Source organism: Rhinopithecus bieti, unplaced genomic scaffold (assembly GCF_001698545.2).
Source record: "Rhinopithecus bieti isolate Rb0 unplaced genomic scaffold, ASM169854v2 scaffold_56939, whole genome shotgun sequence".
In the NCBI taxonomy this organism is placed as follows: domain Eukaryota; kingdom Metazoa; phylum Chordata; class Mammalia; order Primates; family Cercopithecidae; genus Rhinopithecus; species Rhinopithecus bieti.
In genome coordinates this window covers 41,846-61,732 of record NW_016822085.1, presented here as the reverse complement: position 1 = coordinate 61,732, position 19,887 = coordinate 41,846, and the positions used below count along the sequence as shown (strand labels likewise).

The window sequence follows — 19,887 nt, the reverse complement described above, 5'->3', positions numbered from 1 at the left end:
TATATATATATAATGCTTTGAAAATAGGGGTGCTTTTACACTGTTGCTTTGAAAAAGCAATCTAAATGTTTGGTGCTATTTCTCTCATATGCAGAGTACATGAGTTTAGAGATCAAAGGAGAAAGTGAGAGAGGCTGTTTTTGCCATTATACCTAATGATGCACTCACAAAATATGTAACCCATCCCTGAAACTTTGATTTCTGCTGGGTTTTGTCTTAGTTGTCAGGAGGAAATGCAAAACCAGAATCCACTACAACTGATCTACTAAATTAGAAGTAACATTGACCACTGAAAGCTCATGCCACAGAACTCGGAGCAAGAAACAGAATTGCTATACTGTAAGAAAATGACAGATTCACAGAATAAGGTTGAAAAAAGTCTTAGAGTTCACCTGGTCCATACCTCCATTTAACACTCATTCCTCTCCAAAATATGTCCATGAAAACTTTCACCAGTCTCTGTTTGCCCATCTCCAAAAACATGGAAATTATTGTATCTAAGCAGCTCTTTCTATTGTTGGGCAGCTTTGAGAATAGAAATGCCATCACTCTAATAAACAGAGTTACCTTTCTGCAGTTTCAACTGACTACTGTTAGTCCTGCCTTCCAAGGCAACTCAAAATAAAATGTTTCCTTTCCATTATTAACCATAATATATGAAATCTATTAAAAGGCTACACACAGTGCCTGGCCTAGAGTAAACACTCAGTAACTCTTAGCTTTTAGCATTTTTCCCCTAAGTCTTTCTTAAATTAAATATTACCAGTCCCCTACCATCACTTATCAGATGTGGTTTCAAGTCCCATCATTATCTGGTCAGTTTCCTCTGAATAAACTCCAGTGTGTCAATATGCTCTGAAAATGCAGACCCTGTGCTAAATAAACATTGCTACTCTGGGTATAGAGTGTTACTGAAGATTAGAGTAGAGCTAGGAACTTTTTCATTCATTCCTTTGCTCATTCATTCAACAAACCTGTTCTGACATAGTTAAAACAGCTAAGTCTGTCCTGGAATTCTTTGATAATGACATTCCACACTATTTTTTCTTTCACTTTTTAAGCTATTTTATTTTATTTTATTTTATTTAAAGTTCCTTTAAAGTTTATTTAAAGTTTGTTTTATTTAAAGTTATTTTATTTAAAGTACATGTGCAGAATGTGCAGGTTTGTTACACTGGTAAATGTGTGACATGGTGGTTTGCTGCACCTATCAACCCATCACCTAAGTATTAAGCCCAGCATGCATTAGCTATTTTTCCTGACGCTCTCCCTCCTCTGCTTCCTGGCCCCAACGGGCCCCAGTGTGTGTGATTCCCCTCCCTGTATCCATGTTTTCTCATTGTTCAGCTCCCACTTAGAAGTGAGAACATGCAGTGTTTGGTTTTCTGTTCCTGCATTAGTTTGTTGAGGATAATGCCTTCCAGTTCCATCCATGTCCCTGCAAAGGACAGATGTCATTCCTTTTCAGGACTGCATAGTATTTCATGGTGTATATGTACCACATTTTCTTTATCCAGTCTATCATTGATGGGTATTTGGGTTGATTCCATGTCTTTGCTCCTGTGGATAGCGCTGCAATGAACATATGCGTGCATGTATCTTTATAACAGAATTATTTATATTCCTTTGGGTATATACCCAATAATAGAATTGCTGGGTCAAATGATATTTCAGTTCTAGGTCTTTGAGGAATGCCACACTGTCTTCCACAATGGTTGAACTTATTTACATTCCCACCAACAGTGTAAAAGCATCCCTATCTGCAGCCTTGCCAGCAAATGTTGTTTCTTGAATTTTTAGTAATCACCATTGTGAATGATGTAAAATGGTATCTCATTGTAGTTTTGATTTGCATTTTTCTAATAACCAGTAACGTCGAGCTTTTTTCATGTTTGTTGGCCACATAAATGTCTTCTTTTGAGAAGTATCTGTTCATGTCTTTTGGTCTCTTTTTATGGGGCTGGTTTTTTACTTGTAAATTTGTTTAAATTTCTTGTAGACTCTGGATATTAGACCCTTGTCAGATGGATAGATTGCAAAAGATTTTCCCATTCTGTAGGTTGTCTGTTCAGTCTGATGATAGTTTCTTTTGCTGTCCAGAAACTCTTTAGTTTAATTAGATCCCATTTGTCCTTTTTTGCTTTTGTTGCAATTGTTTTTGCCATTTTCATCAGGAAATCTTTGCCCATGCCTATATCCTGAATGGCATTGGCTAGATTTTCTTCTAGGGTTTTTATAGTTTTGAGTTTTACATTTGTGTCTTTAATCCATCTTGACTTAATTTCTGTATAAGGCATAAAGAAGAGGTCCAGTTTCAATTTTCTGCATATGGCTAGTCAGTTTTCCCAGCACCATTTATTAAATAGGGAATGCTTTCCCCATTGCTTGTTTTTGTCATATTTGTCAAAGATCAGATGGTTGTAAATGTGCAGTCTTCTCTCTCAGTTCTCTATTCTGTTCCATTGGTCTATGTTTCTTTATTCTTCTTCTTTATTTGGACGAGTACCATGATGTTTTGGTTATTGTGGCCTTGCAGTATAGTTTGAAGTCAGATAGGGTGATGCCTCCAGCTTTCTTCTTTTTGCTTAGAATTGTCTTGCCTATTGGGCTCTTTTTGTTCCAAATGATTCTGTAAATAGTTTTTACTAATTCTGTGAAGAATGTCAATGGTAGTTTACTGGGAATTGCATTAAATCTATAAATTACTTTGGGCAGTATGGCCATTTTCACAATATTGGTTCTTCCTATTCATGAGCATGAAATGTTTTTTCATTTGTTTATGTCCTGATTTCCTTGAGCAGTGGTTTGTAGTTCTCTTTAAAGAGGTCCTTTATGTCCCTTGTTAGTTGTATTCCTAGGTATTTTATTCTCTCTGTAGCAATTGTGAATGGGAGTTCATTCATGATTTGGCTCTCTGCTTGTCTGTTGGGGTATAGAAATGTTTGTGACTTTTTCAGATTAAATTTGTATCCTGAAACCTTGCTAAAGTCACTTATCAGCTTAAGGAGCTTTTGGGCTGAGATTATGGTGTTTTCTAGATATAGGATCATGTCATATGCAAACAAAAACAATTTGATTTCCTCTCTTCCTATTTGAATACCCTCTGTATTTCTTTCTCTTGCCTGATTGTCCTGGCCAGAATTTCCTTTACTATGTTTAATAGGAATGGAGAGAGGGGATCCTTGTCTTGTGTCGGTTTTCAGGGGGAGTGCTTCCAGCTTTTGCCCATTCAGTATGATAGTGGCTGTGGGTTTGCTGTAAATGGCTCTTATGATTTTGAGGTATGCTCCTTCAATACCTAGTTTATTGAGAGTTTTAACATGAAGTGATGTTAAATTTTATCAAAAGACTTTTCTGCATCTGTTGAAATAATCATGTGGTTTTTGTCTTTAGTTCTGTTTGATGTGATGAACTGCATTTATTGATTTGAGTATGTTAAACCAGCCTTGCATCCTGGGGATGAAGCCAACTTGATTGTGGTGGATAAGCTTTTTTATGTGCTGCTGGATTCAGTTTGCCAGTATCTTATTGAGGATTTTTGCATCAGTTTTAATCAGGGATATTTGCCTGAAGTTTTCCTTTTTTGTTGTTATATCTCTGCCAGGTTTTGGTATCAGGATAATGCTGGCCTCATAAAATGAGTTAGGAAGGAGTCCCACCTTTTCAATTGTTTGGACTAGTTTCAGAAGAAATAGTACCAGCTCCTCTCTGCCCCTCTGGTAGAATTCAGCTGTAAATCCATCTGGGCTTTTGTTTGGTTGGTAGGCTATTTATTACTGCCTCAATTTTAGAACATGTTATTGATCTATTCAGGGATTCAGCTTCTTCCTGGTTCACTTTGGGGAGGGTGTATGTGTCCAGGAGTTTATCCATTTGTTCTAGATTTCCTAGTTTGTATAGAGGTGTTTATAGTATTCTCTAATGATAGTTTGTATTTCTGTGGGGTGATAAACTCTTTATCATTTTTTATTGTGTCTATTTGATTATTCTCCCTTTTCTTCATTATTAATGTAGTTAGTGGTCTAGTTTATTAACTTTTTTTTTAAAGTAGATTAAAAGCTTTTATTTTTCTTTTTATTTATTTATTTTTTAAATTTTTTTATTGTACTTTAAGTTCTAGGGTACATGTGCATAACGTGCAGGTTTGTTACATATGTATACTTATGCCATGTTGGTGTGCTGCACCCATCAACTCGTCAGCACCCATCAATTCATCATTTATATCATGTATAACTCCCCAATGCAATCCCTCCCTCCTCCCCCCTCCCCATGATAGGCCCCAGTGTGTGATGTTCCCCTTCCCGAGTCCAAGTGATCTCATTGTTCAGTTCCCACCTATGAGTGAGAACATGCGGTGTTTGGTTTTCTGTTCTTGTGATAGTTTGCTAAGAATGATGGTTTCCAGCTGCATCCATGTCCCTACAAAGGACGCAAACTCATCCTTTTTTATGGCTGCATAGTATTCCATGGTGTATATGTGCCACATTTTCTTAATCCAGTCTGTCACAGATGGACATTTGGGTTGATTCCAAGTCTTTGCTATTGTGAATAGTGCCGCAATAAACATACGTGTGCATGTGTCTTTGTAGTAGAATAATTTATAATCCTTTGGGTATATACCCAGTAGTGGGATGGCTGGGTCATATGGTACATCTAGTTCTAGATCCTTGAGGAATTGCCATACTGTTTTCCATAATGGTTGAACTAGTTTACAATCCCACCAACAGTGTAAAAGTGTTCCTATTTCTCCACATCCTCTCCAACACCTGTTGTTTCCTGACTTTTTAATGATTGCCATTCTAACTGGTGTGAGATGGTATCTCATTGTGGTTTTGATTTGCATTTCTCTGATGGCGAGTGATGATGAGCATTTTTTCATGTGTCTGTTGGCTGTATGAATGTCTTCTTTTGAGAAATGTCTGTTCATATCCTTTGCCCACTTTTTGATGGGGTTGTTTGTTTTTTTCTTGTATATTTGTTTGATATTAACTTTAAAAAAAAAAACAGCTCCTGATTCATTGATTTTTTTGAAGGATTTTTCATGTCTCTCTTTCAATTCTACTCTGAGCTTGGTTATTTCTTGTCTTCTGCTAGCTTTAGGGTTTGTTTGCTCTTAGTTCTCTACTTCTTTTAGTTGTGATGTTGGGGTGTCAATTTGAGATCTTTCTAGCTTTTTGAAGTGGGCACTTAGAGCTATAAATTTCCCTCTTGACACTGCTTTAGCTGCATCCCAGAGGTTCTAGTATGTTGTCTTTTTGTTCTCATTGGTTTCAAATAACTGCTTGATTTCTGCCTTAATTTCATTATTTACCCAGGAGTCATTCAGGAGCATATTGTTCAACTTTCTCGTAGTCGTGTGGTTTTGAGTGAGTTTCTTAATCTTGAGTTCTAATTTGATTGTGCTGTGGTCTGAAAGACTGTCTGTTATGATTTCAGTTACTTTGCATTTGCTGAGGAGTGTTTTACTTGTAATTACGTTATCAATTTTAGGGTAAGTGCCACGTGGCATTGAGAAGAATGTATATTCTGTCATTTTGGGGTTGAAAGTTCTGTAGATATCTATCAGATCCACTTGATCCAGAGCTGAGTTCAATATCTTTGTTAATTTTTTGTCTCGATGATCTGTCTAATATTGACAGTGGGGTGTTAAAGTTTCCCACTATTATTGTGTGGGAGTCTAAGTCTCTTTGAAAGTCTCCAAGAACTTCTTTTATGAAACTGTGTACTCCTGTATTGGGTGTATATATATTTAGGAGAGTTAGCTCTTGTTGAATTGAACCCTTACCATTATGTAATGTCCTTCTTTGTCTTTTTTTTTTTTTTAATCTTTGTTGGTTTTAAAGTCTGTTTTTCAGGAACCAGAATTGCAATCCCTGCCTTTTTCTGCTTTCCATTTGCTCAATAAATTTTCCTCTATGCCTTTATTTTGAGCCTATGTGTGTCTGTGCACAGATATTGGTCTCTTGAATATAGCACACTGTTGGGTCTTGTCTTTTTATCCAGCTTGCCATTCTGTCTTTTAATTAGGGCATTTAGCCTATTTACATTTAAAGTTAATATTGTTATGTGTAAATTTGATCCTGTCATCATGATGCTGGCTAGTTATTTTGCAGGCTTGTGAATATACTTGCTTCATACTGTCATTGGTCTCTGTACTCCAGCATGTTTTTATAGTGGCTGGTAATGGTTTTTCCTTTCATATTTAGTGTTTCCTTCAGGAGCTCTTGTAAGGCAGCCCTGGTGGTGACAAATTCCCTCAGCATTTGCTTGTCTGAAAAGGATTTTATTTCTCCTTCATTTATGAAGATTAGTGTGGCCGGATATGAAATTCTGGGTTGGAAACTCCTTTCTTTAAGAATGTTGCATATTGGCCTCCAATCTCTTCAGACTTGTAGGGTTTCTGCTGAGAGGTCTGTTGTTAGTCTGATGGCTGTCCCTTTGTAGATGACCTGGCCTTTCTCTTTGGCTGCTCTTAACATTTTTTCCTTCATTTTGGCCTTGGAGAAATTGATTACATGTCTTGGAGTTAATCTTCTCATAGAGTATCTCACCGGGGTTTTTGGATTTCCTGAATGTGAATGTTGGTCTGTCTTACTAGGTTGGAGAGGTTCTCCTGGATGGTATTTTAAAGTACGTTTTCCAACTTGCTTCCATTCTCCCCGACTCTTTCAGATGCTCCAATCAGGCAAATGTTCGGTCTTTTTACATAATCCCATAGTTCTCACAGGTTTTATTCATTCCTTTTCATTCTTTTTTCTCTAACCTTGCCTGCCTGTCTTATTTCAGAAAGATAGTCTTCAGGCTCTGAGATCCTTTCCTCTACTTGGTCTATTTGGCTATTGATACTTGTGGTTGAATTGTGAAGTTCTTGTGTTATGTTTTTCAGCTCCATCAGGTCATTTATGTTCCTCTCTGAACTGGTTGTTCTGGTTAACAGCTCCTGTAATGTTTTATCATGGTTCTTAGCTTCTTTGCATTGGGTTAGAACATATTCCTTTAACTCAGCAAAGTTCATTATTACCCACCTTTTGAAGACTACTTCTGTCAGTTCATCCATTGCAGTCTTATCCCACTTCTGTGCCCCCACTGGAGAGGTGCTGCAATCATTTGGAGGAGAAGAGGCACTCTGGCTTTTTGAGTTTTCAGCATATTTGCATTGATTCTTTCATATCTTCATGGATTTTTCTACCTTTGATTTTGAGGCTGCTGACCTTTGGATGGGGTTTTGTGGGGTCTTTTGTTTTGTTGATGTTTTGTTGCTTTCTGTTTGTTTATTTTTCTTTTAACAGTATGGCCCAACTTCCACAGGGCTGCTGTGGTTTACTGGGGGACCGCTCCAGACCCAGTTCAGCTGGATCCCTCCTGCTCTTGGAGGTATCACCAGCAGAGGCTGCTGAACAGCAAAGATGGCTGCCTGCTCCTTCCTCTGGAAGCTCCATCCCAGAGGGGCACCGAGCTGATGCTGGCCAGAACACTCCTGTATGAGATGTCTGGCGACCCCTGTTGGGAGGTCTCACCCAGTCAGGAGGCACAGGATCAGGGACCTGTTTAAAGAAGCAGTCTGGCTGGCCCTTGGCTGAGCAGGTTGGGCTGGGCTAGGGAGAATCCCCCTCATCTGGACTGCTAGTAGGCAGGAAAGACTAGGTCCCCCAAACTGTGAGACTGTGGCCACCCCTCCCCTCAGGGGCTCCTTCCCAGGGATATCAGAGGTCTGTCTGAAAACCCCTGGCTGGAGTTGCTACAATTCCCGTGGAGAGGCCCTGCTCAGTGAGGAGGGATGGATCCAGGTTCCACCTAAAGAAGCAGTCTGGCCACGATCTGCCACAGCCACTGTGATGTGCTAAGGGAAATTCCTCTCAGTTCAAACCACCCAGTCTCCCTGACACCAGCAGGGCAAAATGGCCAACTGGAGTTGCAGTGATGGTGAATGGCCACCCCTTCCCCAGGAACCCAGTTGTCTTAGGCATTGTCCAGCCTGCCGCCACTGGTTGCAACCCAAGCAGGTGGCACAGCTCTGTGCCTGGAACCAAAGGCCCTCGTGATGTGGGCTCACGAGGGGATCTTCTGATCCACAGGATGCACAGATGCATGGAAAAAGCATGGTTTCCCAGATGGGTCAGCACAGTCACTCACTACCTCTCTTGGCTGGGTGTGGGTGATGGAGCAGGATTCACTCACTGTTTTCATTCTTCTCAGTGGGAGCTGCTGACTGGAACTGTTTTTTTTTTTTTTTTTTTCGAACAGAGTTTTGCTCTTGTTGCCCAGAATGGAGTCCAATGGCGCAATCTTGGCTCACCACAACCTCCGTCTCCTGAGTTCATGTGATTCTCCTGCCTCTGCCTCCTGAGTAACTGGGAATACAGCCATGCGCCACCATGCCCGGCTAATTTTGTATTTTTAGTAGAGACGAGGTTTCTCCATGTTGGACCAGCTGGTCTCAAACTCCCAACCTCAAGTAATCCACCCACCTCGGCTTCCCAAAGTGCTGGGATTACAGGTATGAGCCACCGCGCCTGACCTGGAGCTGCTTCTAATTGGCCATCTTGGCTCCTCTCCCTCCATCCACCCTATTGACTCACAGTGAGCCTATGTTAATTTAAAATACCGTCTCTTAAAAATCTTGCGCTGCTCTTACACTAATATGTCAGCACTGGTATTTCTACGCTTGTGTTTGTTCTTTTTCACCTACCAATGGCAGCACAGATAAAGAGTCAAGTGGGCATGTATCTTATAGGTAACATATAAGGGCAGCAGTGGATTTGGAAACACAGGAACTAAACTTGCTTTCTAAAGTTAAGTCATTGTATTGGCAGAAAATTGACCCGTCACCTCAAAGACAAGGACAAATCTTAAGCCAAAATTAACTTAGCTGAAATTATTAAAATATCAAAAGAAAGAATGGCAATCAGTCATGAAGGCATATAAGGGAGTTGGAGAGGCAAACTCTGGCACTGCTTGGCCAAATAAGAAAGTACCTTTTTTATTATTAGGTAGGTCCAGACATCCTGTCAGCCAAGCAGATGGACACATTCATATTGTGATTGTCAGAAACTACAGCCAGTTAGCATTCTGATCAAAGTCTCCTTGGGCTGATTCTATCCTCTACAGTCAACATTATACTAATCAAAACTTATTCAGAATATGTGTATAAGAATATTGTCTATATTTGGTCAGCCTGACTGTTATATATTTCATAATTTTAAAAAATTGGCATCTGGTTTTATATGTGAGATGGTAGTGAGGATTGTCAATGTTAGTTTGAGTCCCTGAGATATTGACCAGATCATGCAAGACAGTGGGCCATCCCCCTGTCTCATATGGAAAAACTGAGAAAATGCCACCCTCTGGGATTTCTTGGCAAGCAAAACAACTAGACAGTTCTCCTGGAAACACTGTGGCATTCTCCCTCTGTCTGGTACTTCCTCCTCGAAGCAATTTTAGGTATGAATGTCAGCCCTCCTGCTTACTAAATGGGATCAAGTTATTTACACTTTCTGACATTAGTTTCCTCATACTTAAAATGAAGAGAATAACAACTTGACAAGCTTGTTGTAAGGAGTAAAAGAGTTAATAACGTATACATAATGCCTCACCTAGAGTGAGCACTGAGTAAATGATGGCTATTACTATTTTTAAAATCAATGTTCTTCCCAGATTCATTATGTCATGTAGGACAGGATAAAGCATGAATTCCTAAAGCATAGGCAACAATTGGACACGTATCTGCTAACCAGTAGTTGTTTAGTCTTTCTGCTAATTACAAATACATTCAACTGTACCACCACCATGACCACATTTTTCAAGTATGTCCCATGACATCATAAAATATATCTTCCAAAAAGACAAAAAGCTTTGTTAAACTTTGAACACATTATAAGTTGGGCACAGTGGCATGTGCCTGTAGTCCTAGCTACCCACAAAGCTGAGGCAGGAGGATTGCTTGAGCCCAAGAGTTCAAGACCAGCATGGGCAACATAGTGAGACCACCCCATATCAATAAAAATAATAAATACATACATACATATATACACTGTAGCCATACAGTTCTTTGGCTTACCACTTTAATAAACTATCTGTATGATATGTTTTTAACAAACCCCCTATTCCCAATGATCACTACACCCTGTCTTAACGGTTCACAGGGTATCATTTCTAACCAATACAAGGAACAGTGTTGAGTTCAGGAGGTGTCTCTTATAAGCTATCCCTTCCTCTAAAGAAATAAGAACTTTTGCCTATCTTGAATTGTGTGGATACTGTGGTTTGGTTTACTGAACTTCCATTTGACTCTTTTATGTCATACCTTCCTATATTAAAGATACTTCAGAGTTAAGTGTACAATTCCCAGAAGCTTTTGCAGCTAGCACTCTGGATTCCAGTAAGATCCTGCAGATGCACCTATGAGCGATTTGTAAGGCAGAAGTGAGGATGATCAGCATCTTCTGACATGTCTTGTTTGGGAAGCAAGGTCTTGTGGAGATGTTAGGTTTTCTTCTGAAGCAATAATTCATGTCATTCTCTAGATTCCTGGTTAAGAGGAGGAGTGGAAGCAGAGGCCCCAATGAACTCCAGGTACCATTCCCCTGTTCACAGCATAATAGAGTAGCCATGGCAACAGTTAAGTGCATAGTTCCAGTTCTATGATTTCCTAATCTCAGCTTTGATAGTATGTTCTGGAAATCTGATGATTCTAGGATACTCTCAGAGGTGGGAGCTCCCTGGTGATTTAGCTCTTGGGTGTCTGGGAGTCATTCAAGGTAGCCCAGAGTACAGCCCACTTCTCCAGGCCTTCCTATAATTTTGCAGACACCCATTTACAGCATTCAATCTCTGTCTGCTTAAAATGCTGCTGTCTTCCTCCGTGAACCTTGGCTGACACTTCAATCTTTCCCATTTTCTGTAATTCCTCAGTGATTACTGGCAGAAGTTTAGTAAATACATCTGCAAGTTGGCATCATTGATGCTGTACAGTCACAAATTCAGTCTGAAAGTTTTCTATTACTCTTGAGTCATCTATTTTTTCCAAGAATCTTGGTCTGTGGAATCTTACTTTTTTTCTTTCAGTATTTTTTTCTTTCTGCTATCTTTATGCAGGTAAAAATGGAGATAAGTCTTTATGAAGATTTTTCCAACAATTCTCCAGCCACACTGCTGAAGATTTTCCAGCAACTTCTTGGCATACAGTACCAACACACCTCCACTTCTACCAGGTTTATTCCTAAAATAGTGATAGAGCTTTCTGCTGTTATGCTCCTGTCATTTAATTCAGTTTGATGATGCTATGAAGCTATGTTTACCTCCTTGTATGTATTTATATAAATACACATACACATACACACACACACACACACACACAAACCCACATACACACATCTCTGAAGGCAAATCTTTTTCACAATGTATTTATCAGGTATTTTTTTCTTCTGACAATTGCAGACGACCTCTTACACAAATGTTCTTCTTCCTAAGTCATAATCATTTATTTGACAATTTTTCTTGTTCCTCTTTCCCTTTACATTTAAAATGTTTGTAATCATATTAAATATTTGTGGGGGAAATCCCTAAGCATTATTGTAGCATCTTAAACATCTTAAATCATAGCCTGGCAAATCAAATTCTTTAATAAGAATCATGTTTTTGAACCTGCCAAATTTACTTCTGCCTTGGGATTCTGCAATTGTTCCTCCTGCCTGGAATGCTCTTCTTGCATCTTCACTTGGCTAACCCCATTTGTGATTCAGATTTCAGCCCAAATATTTTCTCCTCAGAGAGGCTTTCTTTAGTTTTCCCATCAAAAGTCAACAGTTGATTTTTTGGTTAATTATTTTGTCATCGAATGGTTTGGCTGTACAAGTTTGGTTATATTTGTTGGGAATACTTTCGATTACAAGTAACATAATTCTGAATAATAATAACTTAAGTAATAAAGATATCCATTATATCATATAACAAAGTATAAAAGTAGCCTTATCTAGGTTTCAGAGATGCACTGTGATTTTTGAGGGCCCTAAGCACTTTTGCCTTCTGATTTTCTGTAAATTGGTTCTCAGCATTTTGGGAATAAAAAGCCAATAGGCCTGGGAGAGGTGGCTCCTACCTGTAATCCCAGCACTACGGGAGGCCGAGGCGGATCACGAGGTCAGGAGTTTGAGATAAGCCTGGACAACATGGTGAAACCCCATCTCTACTAAAAATATAAAAATTAGCCAGGCGTGGTGGCACGCACCTGTAGTCCCAGCTACTCGGAAGCTGAGGCAGAAGAATTGCTGGAATCCAGCAGGCGGAGGTTGCAGTGAGCCACTGCATTCTAGCCTGGGAGACAGAGCAAGACTCCATCTCAAGAAAAAAAAAATAAAGCCAATAATAGGAAAACTCTATTAATGTATCCAAGGACAGTGGTGTAGGTGCTATGATGCATGAAGATTCAGTAATAAAGGGCTTACTATGCCAGATGCTAGGTGTGCTGCCAGCAGATAGCCTCTCAGCTCTTAGCCCCTTTGAGGATGATCTCAACTGAAAAAAGCTGCCTAACCTAGCCTACACACTCTTCATAGGTAGCCTTCATTCAATGACTGATGAACATGGGGTTATAAAAGCCTGGTCACTTCACCCCAATTCAGTACAGCTGGTAAGGCTCATTACCTCTTCAGAACTCCCAATAGGGTCAGCAGAGGCATCTATTGAGATTGTATTGCAGCTGAACTTCTGCCTCTATTTTCTTTTCCATAGGTGTTGGCCCCAAAATACTTCCTAATAAATCTCCTGCATGAAGTCACCATCTCAAAGTGTGCTTTCTGGGGAATGCAGTGTTCGGTAAACAGTAACTCATGGCTAAATACAGCAACATGCTCTGGAGTTCACCTGGATACTTCTCTAGACAAAAGGCAGGTCCAATTATGGATAAACACAGCTAGACTACAAGTTCAACATCAAGAAAAGCCATTTCACCTATGTAACCAACTAATCTAGATGACCAAGTCTGGTTATAGAGTTTTCATTCCAAATCACTTTGTGCTTGATAGACGCTGAATTGAAGCAAACACAGCAAGTGGGTCTCACAGCCAATCCCTCAAAGACAGTATCAAAAGCAGCAACTCCTTAAAACACTAGAAACTGAACTAGTACTTTACAACCTGTCAGCAGACTAAAGACGGGGAAGACCACACAAAGATTATTCACCTTAATCAAAAACACGGGACCAGCTCAGTAGCTCATCATCACAGAAAATAGATGAATGGAAACAAAATGGCTGCTCTAGACACAAGGCGATTTCTGGAAATAGGGATGGTGACACTGGAGAAGAAACTGAAGGCTCTTGGAGAAAAAATAACTTCATCACAATAAAATAATAGGTGATGGAATGCACACAGACTGTCTCAATTTCTCTTCTTTGATCTTTGTGACAAATTGTCTCGTGCTGATTCTGCTCCTTTACTGACCATTCAATGGACCATTCATATGTTTATCTAGCCCATGTTTTAGTCTACAAAATTCACAAAGCTGCCAGGCTGCCAATTGATAGGATAAGCTGAAAATTTGGGAAATTAGACTGGCTAGCCCTGCTATAAGGCATATACGGAACAATCAGACAGCCTTGCTGCAGTGATTCTGCCATTTGCTGTGCAGTATAAATCTATAATTATTTACTTTTTAGTGTTTAGTAAATATTTTCTAACTTTGCAATAAAACCCTTCCAACAGAAATAAATTAATACAATTAAAACTGCATATTAAAGTACTATATGCTAAATTTCTATTTCTTGTATTTTCTTGGTCAGAACCAGATGAAAACCAGAAAAAGTTACCCTAAAGGACCATCAGCATCTATTTCAAAGTTAGTAATTATTGTAAGAAGACTGTGCCTTCATACAATGATTTAACACATGTAGCTATGTCTTAGTCTATTTGGGCTGCTATAGCAAAACATCTGAGAATGGGCAGCTTATAAACAACAGACATCTGTTTCTCATAATTCTGGAGTCTGGGAAGTACAAGATCAAGACACAGCCAGATTTGGTGACTGGTGAGGGCTTGTTCCTCATAGAAGGCACCATCTTGTTGTGTTCTTACAAGGCAGAGGAGATAACTAGCTCTTTGGGGTCTCTTTTATAAAGGCACAAATATCATTCATGAGAGCAAATCCTCATGACCTAATCACCTCCCTAAGATGCCACTTTCTAACAATATCACATTGGAGATTAAGTTTCAATATATGAATTTTGGGGAGACACAAAAGATATATTTACAGACTACTCTGAATCATAACTTTTCATTTAGATCAAATGACTGTTCTTCTAAATTAATTTTGCTTATTTTCATTTTTGTGAGGATTACAAAATATATTTTTAATTGACAAAAATTGTATATATTTGTGGTATAAACCATCATGTTTTGATATAGGTATACACTGCAGAACTGCTAACTCAAGCTAATTAACATATACATTACCTCTCATACTCAGATTTTTGGTGTGTTGAGAACACTTAAATCTCCCTAAGTAATTTGTAAGTATACAATATATTCTTATTAACTGTAGTCATTATGTTGTACAATAGATCTCTTGAACTCATTCCTCCTGTCAAACTGTCTAATTTTGTGTGCTTTGACAAACATCTCTCCAGTCTCCCCTGCTTTTGGCTTCCAGCCCCTAGTAACCACCATTCTATTCTCTACTTCTCTAAACTTTATATCTCAACATAAGCTCCATCAAGTTCAAGATACTTTTGTAAGCAACAATCCAGCCATTTAGTTTAGAACTCAGGGCCTTGGGAATTTAATCATGTTAATGCAGTCTTTTGGGGGGGGGGGCATTATTAACTGAGAAAATGTGTGCCTTTAAACATTTTCTGAAATTAGAAAATAAAACAAGTCACAAGGACCCAAATGAGGACCGTAAGGTGGATGCCTAAAATTGCCCTTGTTTGCTGACAGGAATGAGCAGGAGCATTGTCATGGTAGAAAAAGACTTTCTGGTGAAGTTTCCCAGACACTTATCTGCTAATGCTTTGGCTAACTATCTCAAAACACTCTCATAATAAGCAGATAGTATCATCTTTGGGCTCTCCAGAAAGTCAATAAGCAAAATTCCTTGAGCATCCCCAAAAACTGTTGCCATGACTTTTGCTTTTGACCCGTTCACTTTTGCTTTAACTGGACCACTTCCACCTCTTGGTAGCCATTGCTGTGATTGTGCTTTGTCTTCAGGATTATATTGGCAAAGCCGTGTTTCAACTCCTGTTACAATTCTTTGAAGAAGTGCTTCAGGGTCTTTATCCCACTTGTTTAAGATTTCCATTGAAAGCTCTGCTCTCTCTTGTCTGCAACTGTTCAGGGAGCAACCGTTTTGGCACTCATTGAGTGGAAAGTTTGCTCAACTTTAATTTTTCAGTCAGAATTGTGTAAGCTGACACAGTTGAGATGTTTATGGTGTTGGCTTTTGTTTCTGTTATTAATTGTCAGTCCTCTTCAATTAGGGAATAAATAAGATTAATTTTTTTCCTTGAAAATTGATGTGGGTGGTCTGCCTCTGTGGGCTTCATCTTCAACATTGTTTCATTGTCCATTTGTAAACTCCTGATTTCTTTGGAGCATCATCCCCATAACTTTGTAAAGCATCAATCATGTCTTCATTTTTCTACCTAAGTTTCACTATAAATTTGGTGTGTGTTCTTGCTTCAATTTTTGCAGAATTTGTGTGGTTCTGATAGGTGCTCTTTTGAAACTGATGTCTTATTCTTTTTAATGCCTTAAATTAGATCCTGTTCATATCCATTATAACAAGGTACTACAAGTTTATTCTGGTGCCAAATACATGAAATCCATGCATAACTTTTTCATAATACACACTTTCCACGACTTTTTGAAGCCCCCTCGTATAACTGAGGTCATACGGTATTTGTCTTTCTGTGTCTGGTTTATTTTCCCTAACATAAAGTCCACCAGGTTTATCCATGTTATCACAAATAACAGGGGTTTCTTCTTTTTAAAGTCTGATTATTACCTGATTGTGTATATATACCATATTTTTCTTATTCATTCATCTGTTGATGAACACTTAGATTGATTCTCTTTCCTGGCTATTGAGAATAATGCTGCATTGAATATGGGAGTGCAGCTATCTCTTTGACATACTGACTTCATTTCCTTAGGATTTATACCCAGAAGTAGGATTGCTGGATCATATGGAAGTTGTAGTTTTAGTTTGTTGAGGAACTGTATATTGTTTTCCATAATGGCTGTATTAATCATGTGAAGATTTTTTCAAGACCTTGCTCACATCAACATTGCTACAATCCCACTGGTCAAAGCAAGTGACATAACCAAGTGTCAGCATGAGAGGGCACTACCGAAAAGCATGGATATAGGAAGACATAAGAGATTGGATTGCAATCAATATGCATTCCATTATTTATCGCTATGATTTTCATTTAATTCTGCAAATAAATTACCAGTAAGTTCCATAATAACCTTCTTCCACATCTACTTACTTTTAGGTCATGTCAGTCAGAACAAAACAATCTAAGAATGACAGAGAGCATGCTGTTCATTCTATTCAACTCCCAAATTATTAAATATATGCACCATAAGTTAAACAACAGTTGTTAATGTGCTCCCTCTATTAGCAGAAAATAGTTTTATAAACATTTAAGTTATGGCTACTTTATTTCATTTTGTCATATGCCTCAAACACAAAAATAATATATTTCAATACTAGTTTGATTGTTTAATCCAGTTCAATGACTCAAAATAAAGCTATGGAAGGTCATTCTATCAAAGTTTAAAATCTGACAATAGTGTAAAAACTATCATAATTTTAGTTAAAAATGTTGGCATTGAAGATAGATTACTTGTTTTTTCAGTGATAACACACAAAAAAAATTTTGCTGAACATAATTACACTAAAAACAGTATTCGTACCACAATAAGAAATCTATGGAGTAGAAATGGACTCTGAATTTGTTGTGGTGCAAATATAATTCACATTGGGTCCAAATAAATTGCAATATTCTACAAATCAAAATAGAAGATAAATGTGACAAGATTTATAAATATTTTTATAATTAGAATCACTTTCTTACAAAATTTTGTAGACAAAGCTGATATTGAATTTAAAAAAATAAAACACTTTAACATGGCAATCAGCATATTTTCTTGGCATTTCTAATACTTATGATTGAAAATAACTTTTATAAATAAGTCCTCTAAACTTTGGGTGCTTTTTTTTTTTTTTGCAAAATTACTTGGAAATGTTTAATCATAGTATTTCATAAATGGAGCATCCCAAAATTCAGCTCTTGAAACTTTTAAGGAATAGCTATTATTATAAACAAAACTTGCAACTTGAAGCCCACAAGAATGTGCTGAAACGGACTAAGGGAAGAAATTAACTGAACACATCAAATGAAATAATGCATTCTCAAAGAGAGGATAAGATTTAATTTTGAAATTCCGTAATTATACTTTAGTCTTAATTTGAACAGCTTCGATAAAGTCTGAAGTATATGATCTTTTTATATTCCCCTTTTTTAAATGGGGACCGGTATAATTCTAAATCCAAATATTTTATATTCTTGCGATTGAAATACGATTTAAAGACCTATAATTTCAGCATCTTAAATGGCAAACCATTAAAAAAGCCATAAATTCAGGGCCACTCATTGACAGTGTGGATTATAATTATATTGATAACGAACTCTAAATGAAGGGAAAAACTCATGTCTAAAAACCTTGGATCAAACATTTTACATACGATTCAAAAATAACATTCGAATAAATATTTCATTACAAAGATATTTTCAATTAAGTCAAAATTTGTTCTAAGAACCTAACCACCTTTGAAACATTTTCATTAAAAATAATTGTTAATATAATTAATGTGCAATATTCAATAACCATAACAAGCATTTAATTCCCAGAAGTAAGTTTCATTAAAACTTAAGAATAATAAATTCATATTAAAAAGTTGACTTCAGAAAAATATCAGAAATTTCAGCAGATTAATATACATGAGATGTACCAAGAGTAATTATTTTCTCATTAAACAATATTTAGGCAATTCATATAAGTTATGAAATATTAACTGTATTTTATTTTCATTTTAAAAGTGTTTGTTTGAAACAATTTCTAATAACATTATTTTTATGACCATCAATATAATATATTTTAGCATGTATTTTCATTGACAAAATATTCCCTATTAGATGTAAGTGATATGCTCTCCTGCTACTCAAGGGCAATGTGCTTCTGGTTGAAGAGGCTTTTACATGTCACTCCCCCAAGACCAAAGAGTCAGAACCAAGGAACTGCTCTTCCAGGGTTACTGCTACATTCCTACCTTTGGCTGTTTCATGGCAATAAAATTTAAAGTATGATTTATGTTTAGTTATTTTATCTTAACAAGATTCTTCTTATAAATCTACATGACAACTTGGATGAGCATCAGTGTCTGGATGATACTGGAGTTAGCTGAGGAGTGAAAGAGTTTACTGAGTATATTATGTTAACTTTATTTGTGCCAGAAGCCCAACAGCGACACAGTGACTCTCAAAGTAGCCTTGTAGTAAAGAACGTGCTATGTCTAAAATTAATGACCTAAAGACATTAAGATGGCTCCTTTGGCTCACAGGTCGGCATTATTTCTTGAGACTTGTAAAATTGATGAGATTCATTAAGTGGCCCATAGGAATTAGAAATGATTCTTACATGCAGGACATGTAATTATGATAGAAATAAACTTCATTGCCCAGCCCATGGGCCTACTTTTCCTTCCTTAAAGCCTGACCCAGCACAGTGTCTCTGACTTTATGACTGTCCTCCACTAGTCTGACAACTGATGCAGCACTGCCAACTATGCATGACTCCTAACATCTCTTGCCTCTGGAAAATGTATTTTAGCTATTTTGTAGGCCCCTGGACTTCCTTCTTTGTTACTGCTCTATCCCTCTTTGTTACTGCTCTATCCCTCTTTGTCTACTCTTTATCTTTTCTTGTTTTACTTCCCATACTCAATCGCTATCCAGGTTGATATTTACAAATTGTATTCTACCTTTGCAGCAGTTTATTTGTACCTTAATTATGATATACTTGTCATCTATTATATTTTATCACATTTTTATCTGTCCTCAAAGTTGTGCTACTTAATGGCTGAAATCCTGAGGGACTTAGCTCTGTATCCCCTCCATGTTTGTTGCATGAAATTATATTCACTATTGCCAAATGTTTATTTACAAAGCTTTAAATATGTTAGAAAAGGGACACTGGATAAAATAAAGGACAAAAGTTTAAGTAATCTAAGCAAGCATATATTAATTTAATGCTGTGTTACTCAAGATGCCAAGATTTTACCTCTAGCTAAGATATTTTTCCCAAAGGTTCTAACATACTGTATTGTATATAACTGTATAAGTATACATATTTATATATACAACTAAACACCTCTAATTGGATGTCTTAGAAATATCTTAAAATTAGTATGCCCCAGACTGATTTATCTTTCACCTTAAATCGCTCGCCTCCAATCTATTGTTCAAATACCCATTTGCTCAAGATGGGAAGTCATTTTTATTTTCCTCATTCTGATTTCCCCATATCCAATCCATGAAGAGAGCCTATTTGTACCTCCAGTGTATATTTTCAAATTGATCAACTTCACTCTAACTCTATTTCCATCACCATGTGTTACACTAGAAACTGCCCCTTCTATGGTCTCTGCATTAAACCTTGCTTTTCTCCAATCCATACCTCATCATCCTCATAAAATCTCATCGAAATTAGACTATCTCTGCACATTATTTTGTGTTTGAGAATCTTGCTTGTTGTATTTAAAGCAATGCTATGTCTTAAGTAACACAACATCAGTAAAATAACTAACAGAATTCACCTCATAAAG

The 19,887-nt window shown here is 37.5% G+C and overlaps 1 protein-coding gene across 5 annotated transcripts in view; it reads right to left on the bottom strand.

Annotated features, from left to right (window-relative positions):
• Window positions 1-19,887, bottom strand: part of MAPK10 (mitogen-activated protein kinase 10) — a 147,384-nt gene that overhangs the window by 97,332 nt on the left and 30,165 nt on the right. Inside the window, exon 1 of one of the 5 annotated variants that reach the window (XM_017860794.1) lies at window positions 10,304-10,578. The exons of the other annotated variants lie outside the window; for them this stretch is intronic. The gene's annotated coding sequence lies outside the window, so the exon portion shown is untranslated. Of the gene's footprint in view, window positions 1-10,303; window positions 10,579-19,887 lie in introns of those variants that run through there. 5 annotated transcript variants of the gene reach the window in all.